The sequence below is a fragment of the Cryptomeria japonica genome, chromosome 1 (assembly GCF_030272615.1).
Source record: "Cryptomeria japonica chromosome 1, Sugi_1.0, whole genome shotgun sequence".
NCBI lineage: Eukaryota > Viridiplantae > Streptophyta > Pinopsida > Cupressales > Cupressaceae > Cryptomeria > Cryptomeria japonica.
Window position 1 is genome coordinate 583,826,295 of NC_081405.1, and position 6,068 is coordinate 583,832,362.

A 6,068-nucleotide genomic window follows, 5' to 3' on the forward strand; every position below is an offset into this window, starting at 1 on the left:
ACGACACATAATGACACCATATGGTGTCCTAAGGGGTCATATGGTGTCCTAAGGGATCATAGGACATAGGACACGATATGACTCCTTAGGAGACCATACGACCCATAACAACATAATATGATGTCCTAGAGGGTCGTAGAATACCATATGACCCCTTAGAACACCATACAACATATAATGACACAATGTGGTGTCCTAAGGGGTCATAAGACACAATATGACCCCTTAGGACATAATATGAACCCTAACAACATTATATAGTATCCTAAGGGGTCATACAAAACCATATGACCCCATAGAACACCATATAACCCCTTAGAACACCATACAAGCCTTTACGACACCATATGGTGTCCTAAGGTTTGATATGGTATCCTAAGGGGTCATATAAAACCATATGACCCCTTAGAACACCATATAACCCCTTAGAACATAAGAAGACCCATAATGACATGATATGGTGTCCTAAGGGGTCATATGGTGTCATGGGACACCATATGACCCCTTAGGATACAATATGATCCCTAACGATATCTAAGGGGTCATATGGTGTCCTGAGAGTTTATATGATGTCCTAGGAGTCTTTAGGACACAATATGACCCCTTAGCACACCATAGAATCCCAAACGACACCATATGGTGTCCTAAGGGGTCGTAGGACACTATATGACCCGTTAGGACACAATATGACCCCTAACAACACTTAAGGGGTCATATTGTGTCCTAAGGGGTCATAGGACATCATATGACCCCTAATGACTCAGAATGACACCTAACGATACCTAAGGGGTCATATGGTGTTATAAATGGTCATAGGACACCATATGACCCCTTAGCACACCATACCACCCTTAATGACACCATATGGTGTCCTAAGGGGTCATAGAACACCATATGACCCCTTAGGAAACCATACGATGCATAATGAAACCATATGGTGTCCTAAGGGGTCATAGGACACCATATGACCCCTTAGGAGACCATACGACCCATAACAACATAAAATTGGTGTCCTAAGGGGTCATAGAACACCATATGACCCCTTAGAAGACCATACGACCCATAACGACACCATGTGGTGTCCTAAGGGATCATAAGACACAATATGACCCCTTAGGACATAATATGACCACTAACGACATTATATAGTGTCCTAAGGGGTTATAGGACACCATATGACCCCTTAGGACACAATACGACCCCTTAGGACATAAAATAACCCTAATGACACTTAAGGGGTCATAGGACACCATACGACACATAACAACACTAAATGGTATCCTAAGGGGTCATATGGTGTCCTAAGGTGTCATAGGACACCATATGACCCATAGCACCATATTGTCTCCAAGCATATGGTGTCCTAAGGGGTCATACAACACCATATGACCCATTAGGACACAATAAGACCCCTGATGACACCTAATGGGTCATATATTGTCATAAGGGTTCATAGGACACCATATGACCCCTTAGGACACCATACGGCTCCTTGCGATACCATATGGTGTCCCAAGGTATTGTATGGTATCCTAAGGGGTCATATAATGTCCTAAGGGGTCATATGATGTCCTAAGGGGTTTTAGGACACCATATGACCCCTTAGGACACAATAAGACCCATAACGACACCATATGATGTCCTAATGGGTCATATGGTGTCCTAAAGGGTCATGGGACACCATATGACCTCTTAGGACATAGTATGAGCCCTAACAAAACCTAATGGATCATATGGTGTCTAAGGGGTCATATGATGTCTTGTGACCCCTTAGCACACCATACAACCCCCAATGACACCATATGACCCGTTCGGACACAATATGACCCCTAACAATACCTAAGGGGTCATATGGTGTCCTAAGGGGTCATAAGATACCATATGACCCCTTGACACACCATACAACTTGTAATGATACCATATGGTGTCCTAAAGGCTCATAGAACACCATATGACCCCTTAGGACACCATAAGACTTATAAAAACATCATATGGTGTCCTAAGGTGTCATATGGTGTCCTAAAGGTTCATGAGACACCATATGACCCTTTAGGACACCATATTCTCTCTCACATTATTTCTTTTCCTCAATTACCCTCGATCACCTCTCTCCTCCTATGGGTTTATAGATACTTCCCTCTCCCCCTCTACCCACCCCCTAATTACTCTCTATGTCTCTCTTCACCTCTATCCCCATCTCTCTTCTCTCTTTGTTGATACTTTCCCCTCTCCCCCTCTCCTCCTACCCCCTAATAATCTCAAACTCTCCCTCTCATTCTCTCTTCACCCTAATCACCCCTCCCTCTCTCTCTTCGCCTTCCACCTAATTACCTATAGCTCTCTCTCTCTCTCTCACACTCTCTCTTCCCCCTAATTAATCTCTCCTTCTCGCCTCTCTCCCCCTCTCCTTTTTTCATACTTCCCTACGCCTCTCCTTGTCCCCTCTGAATTTTGTTGCTAGAGATGAGAATGAAATTCAAAGAGACTAGTCTAGATCTTAGGGAAGAGAGAGTGACATAGAGGAGGAAATTATGAAGAGGTAGAAATATAAGCACCTTGTAGAGCTTGAGAGATTTAATGAGGTATTCATTGATAGTTAGAGATATAGGTCTAGAGAGAGATGTATAAATATGGACAAAAGAGAGGGAGGAAGAAACAAATAGGTGGTGTGATAGGTTTAGGAGAGAGAGGTGGAGAAAGGAACAAACATAGATAACATGGTTTATCAAAATTTATCGAACTCAATAAAATTCATAAATTTTCTATTATTAATTAATTACTTATTTAGTTTATTTTGAGATGATTGTTACAAAAATTCATGCAATAGAGAAATCATATGAAAAAGTCATGAGTTTTTTATGTTTTAAAAATGAAGGATGAATTTAAATGAATTATAATTATTTTTTAAAACAATAAATTGAAAATATACCTATTCCATATCATAGAGCTCTTAATTACATTTCCAACACCTATAAAAAATCAAAATTTTGATATAAAACATAAAAGTTATGCCCAATTTACTAAAATATATTTTTTTATTTTTTCAAAAATCGGATATCTGATTTTATCCAATAAAATCCGATATCCGATTTTATCCGATATCTGATTTTAAAACATAAATTTTTCCCTCCATATTTTGCTTCGGGTTTGCTTTGGGATTTGGCTTGGAAGTGACAAGCTTGGAAAGTCAACTGAAAAAAACATGTTTTTCAATATTCCTTGATTTTCCAGACTTTACACTGGTGGCTTACGACTTTTTTTATAGCCAAAATTGATAAAATGAAAAGGGTTTTTTAAGGACGTTCTCAGCTTTCCAACAATATAAGGTTTGTCTTATTTCGACTTTAATAAATAATTATTATTGAATTCTAACAAAAGTCCTGATTGATAGACTGATTGAAAAATACTCATAACTTTCAAACTGCACAACATTTTTTGAATCTGAAACATGCATCACATCCTATGCTTTGTCTACTATAGGGAAAAATTTAAAAAAATTGAATTTCATAAGGTTTTGACCAAGTTAAGGTGGTCAGACATAGGAGTTTCTGAATTTCTGAAAAGCTGTAGTAAAAAATTCATAAATAATTATTTACTTTATAAAAAAATATGTGTCACATCCGGACATGAGTCTAATACTTATATTATAAATCTTATAAAAAAAAATTATGATTTGATTGTGATTAGGGTGGTCAGACATACACCTAATTCTTATCTTTTTCCTAAAATTTTTGTACCACTACATTGAAATTTGAAATTTGAAATTTTCATCAAATAGAATTCTTTTTTTTCAAAAACCAACTAGTAGCTTAGAAACTACATTCAATTTTCTATAGATTCTCTTGTTACATATTTTAAAAATAATGTTCATAACTTATTCAATTTTTCATGTCAAGTTGCAAAACTCTGACTTTTTGAAATTTCATTGCCACTTAAGGGCCTGTTTTGGCACACCATGATCCTGCACATACCCACCTCTCTAAGTTATTTCCCAAATTTCCTTTCTAATGCATCTTAAATGAGTCTCCATCTAAATCTTCCTTACTCTATATTTTGGTCCATCAAGCCTAGGACTATCCTTTCTGTAAACAGTAGTTGAACTATTAGTTTGCATAGGATCTTCCTCAAGCGATTAAGTTTATGCAAAAAGAGGACCAGACTCTAGTACCAATTGTTAGGATAACTGGTGGACAACTAAGAGGGGGGGGAGGTGAATCAGTTGTCAACAAATTATGCGAATTAAAGCACTAAACCTTTTACTGGAATAAATGATAAAGCATTAGAGCATAATTAAAAACCAAAGAATCAATACCATGCAACCATAACACATAACACCATGATTTATATGTGGAAAGCCCAATAAAGCGAAAAACCATATTGGGAAATCCTACCCACAATCACATGATACTTCTGCAAAAAGTATATGATTACAATAGGGGCATGCACATGTAGGAAGGCACACTACCTAGAGCACACTACTCATCACAATGGAGTCTCACTGACTACAGAAGAGGTCAACCACCTCAAAATATTTGGACAACAATCCAGAAATAAGATCTGCCTATGATAGCATCAAACATGCCAAATTATAGTTCCAGTTAAGCTCAAAACCGGAGGTCTAAAACCTCTTACATAAACCCAACTCGATCACCTATGATTAACCAAATCCTCTACACAAATGATTATTGCATTATTCACTCCTTTCCTATGATCTACAATGAGATCTTAAATATATTTATACAAGCCCTGGATCTAAACAATTAGGTCGGCCACTCAAATAATAATTCAATAGATCCATTACATAATCTTGAAATAAAATCATCAAACATGTTGGCCTAAGGCCAAACAAACATCATCCAATCAATAAAACATTCTGTAAGCGCATCGGAGGATCCACCAACACGTTTCATGAAACCAGTCCATAACCTAGACAGCACCAGACCTAAATTAAATCCACACACACCAAAGAAAAGACACCAATCAGTTGAGGCATGAACAAAATCACCATCATCATCCTGAATCCCTTCTAGAAGTTGCACCAACACCACTTATGCATTATATCAAAGATCTTCAATAAAGCTCTATCGGTGAAACCCTTATCGGACCTACAAAGCAGGTTTACTAGAACATAAGATAGCATCTGATCATCCAGTCAATACCAACTGACTGAAACATACTTCAGAAGCATATGAACCATCCATATAAACTTATTCCATCATCCAGATCATACCAGTGATAATCAATTGATAATCTTTCCAATCCAATGCTTCTACCAAAAGCCAGTAAACAACCATAATAGCTAGTGTTGACATCAATGACAAAAGATCAATGAAACACATAATCAATTCCTTCCTATTGCCAATATAAACAATATCAATTATAATGATGAATCAAATTCAAAATGGTAATTCATAACAACTCACAAACTTAACACGATTCACCCAATATATGGGCTACATCCACATATAAAAAAACCATCCACCCTCCTTTTATTATCCAATGAAAATGAATTACAATCTTTGCAATGTAAACCATTATTGTTTGATATATCAAAGCACTCATTCTATCTCAAATGTCTTGTCCTTTCATATTCCTAACCACTCATTTTTTGAGCCCATTTTTAAGTTTATAAAGGTTGGTTTACATACCAAAATAACAATTCATTCTTTTATTAAATAATAAGAAATATTTACTTTGAGGGTGTCACCTTGAAAGCCCCAATGTGGGCTTCATGATTGAGCCCCATAAGAGGGTCTCTTCCCCCTTGAATTCCCTCATTAATTGATCTGGGCAGGGGGTATATGTTTTCAAATTCACCAAATTTAATCTTGACAACATGATTAGTTATCACATACCAACAATAAGTTAAGAAAAAACATATAAAATGAGCTACATGGTAATTGATTATCTTGAGGTGGAAAGGTGTGATGAAATATGTTTATCATTAGGTGTACCCACACCCTTAATCAAAGTGTGATAATAATATTCTAATAGAAATTAATCGATATGTAAATAAATTAAGAGTAATGATTAAATTATAACTATATCATATTTGAACTGCTTAGAGA